The sequence below is a fragment of the Parasteatoda tepidariorum genome, chromosome 10, assembly GCF_982258835.1.
Source record: "Parasteatoda tepidariorum strain Cologne lab strain chromosome 10, Ptep-v5.0, whole genome shotgun sequence".
In the NCBI taxonomy this organism is placed as follows: domain Eukaryota; kingdom Metazoa; phylum Arthropoda; class Arachnida; order Araneae; family Theridiidae; genus Parasteatoda; species Parasteatoda tepidariorum.
Genome location: NC_141764.1, coordinates 25,739,150 through 25,741,622, shown reverse-complemented (window position 1 = coordinate 25,741,622; position 2,473 = coordinate 25,739,150). Strand labels below are relative to the sequence as shown.

Sequence of the window (2,473 nt, the reverse complement as noted above, 5' to 3'; positions counted from 1 at the left end):
GCGCCACTGTGTTTAGTTTTATTTTAGTTTTTAGTCCGATAAGGCAAAATCTTGAATATTATTCTAGATCAACATGATGCAGTTTAATATTTTGGAATGATTTTCAATTTATTTTTAATAAGACTCGTGAAGACTCGTAAAGAGACTAAAAGAACATGAAAACTTTTCGTATAAATAGTGTGCTCTAATAAAATAGTTTTTATCTTTAATCCACAAAGAATATTGTATAAAACAAATTTACCGAGACAGCTATTCCAAAAAAATAATTTTATTATTTCAATTAAATATTAAAATCATTTTGGTGAACCTATACTTAATCTCCTTATATTGTAGTTAAAAAAGTTTAAAAGTATTATTGACTCTGGATTTTTGTTGTCAACATTAGTAACTTATCAAAGTTATAAAAATATATTTTTCAATTTCCTTCAATTTCTTAAAAAAAAATCTCATCTGAAAATTTCCAAATGAAACTTGCTATGCAACTTTTATGTAACTTGATTTTACTCAACTTGAACATGCAACTTTTACAGAGCTGCTCCGTAAATGGCATCCAGAATTTCAAGGTTTGAATAAGGCTGTCAATAATACGTGCTCTGCAGCTAGGAGGAAGTGGAGACTAATAACTGGAGAGCCTTCCCCTGGGAGTAACTCTAAATATACACCAAAAAGAAAAAAGACAAGTAAATTATTCTCCCTTGATTCAATGAAATCTTTTCACCTAAAAAATTACTGATAAAGTTTGCATGATCTTTGATTTTTGAAAACATTATTTTATGGCATTATCTTAAATTATTCTCTCAAGCAAGTAAACATATAAACTTAATGTTGCTTTTATTTCGATGGGGCATGAAAAACACAAAACATTGATGTTCTACATTCTTTTATTAAAAGATGATTGATTCTTGATCACATTAAATAAAAGGTTGAAAATGACCTTTTGTTTTTAAAAACCTTACGTGATAGACAATTATTTTCGGAATCAGCAGCATTGAGAATTGGTTTTAGTACAATTTCTTTTGCGAAATTGGACTAAAAATTTAAACAAGCAGGCCAGTGTAATTGAATTTATTCAAAATTTGCTGAGAAAAAAATTTAAATATCAACATAACAATCCATAATTAAAAATGGTCGGTTGAATTATTGGAAAATTAAGAATTTCAATAAGCGTGTTATTTCTACAGCAGTTTTTATATGCATCTTATAGAAAAATTAGCTTTTTTAAGTGATATGTTTAAACAGTCAAAATAAAGAATTGAAATATACTGGGAGGAGAGTTTTGCAGGTCATTATTATTATTCTTATTCATCTGCTGTTACTAAAGAAACCATTTATTTATTCAAAATTGAATAGAAATAATAATAAAAGGTGATTTATGCAACGAAATAAGCTTTAAAATATTATTCTAATCTTTTAAAATTTGTCATTATCAATGTAAATATGACTCTCGCTAATTCAAATTTTTTATTTATAGGTTCCAATGCTCCAAATAACGTAAGCACAGCAAACTTGCAGAAGAAGCAGAGTAATTGTCAAGAATTTTGATTTCTTGAACGAAAAATTAATTTTTTTTTGTTAATAAAAGTTTTTATTTGTAAGCTGGCTAAATTATTTAAATTTGCTGTTATTTCGCTTTTACAAAAAATTAGCGCCTTTAACATCTGTTCTATATAAATGAGTTCCCACATTTTTCTGAAACAAATGTATCCTCTTTTCACGATAGTTTAATTGAAATTATTAAAATTACAGAAACATTTGAAATGTTCTTTTAAGGTTTATGAGTCAGCATACTTAACATTATTCAACTCTACATGTTAATTCAAGATTAATAAATTTTATGAACTATTTAATTGCAAATTAGCACAAGGTTCACAAACTATAAATTAAAGGCGTTAAGTGAAAATTCCTATTTTGAATTGTGTGAGGAAGAATACATTCCAATGGGTTGTATTTCAAAATTAAAGGAAGATATATTCTTTGCATTGCATTTTACTTTTCTTCACACAATACATGGAAATCAGTCGAAAATTCTTTCGAAAAAAAGATTCATCCGTATTCCGCCTATGTGTTTAGAAAATAGTTTCTTAGCATCAGGATTAGCAGTGAAAATTAAGACAGACCGTAAAAAGTTAATAAGTAATTACCACCTAATGTGTAACATTAAAAACTCCATCAGAGTGATAAATACCTCTACAAGTGAAAAGATATATATTTTAGGTTAAAAATTAGCAGTCTAACGAGAAACATTTTAATTATATTTAATTACCAGCATTAGCATAAAAAAATATAACCTGAAGGGAAAAATGGCATATTTTAGTTTGATTAAAAAAATTTCCTTTACAAGCATAAAAACCTATATTTGAGGTGAAAAATAATACACCTTACGTTAGTAAAAAATCACCTTTCCAACTATCAAAAATTACACCTGAGGTAGATTTGAAATAACCTGAAGAGTAAAATGACATGCCTCAGGTTG

The 2,473-nt window shown here is 27.1% G+C and overlaps 1 long non-coding RNA gene across 1 annotated transcript; it reads left to right on the top strand.

Moving 5' to 3' along the window:
• The first annotated feature begins 436 nt into the window (after nucleotides 1–436).
• Nucleotides 437–1,595, top strand: LOC147802455 (uncharacterized). The gene is made up of 2 exons (XR_015429879.1): nucleotides 437–680; nucleotides 1,472–1,595. It is a non-coding gene; the product is annotated as an uncharacterized LOC147802455 (long non-coding RNA).
• Nucleotides 1,596–2,473: the final 878 nt, after the last annotated feature.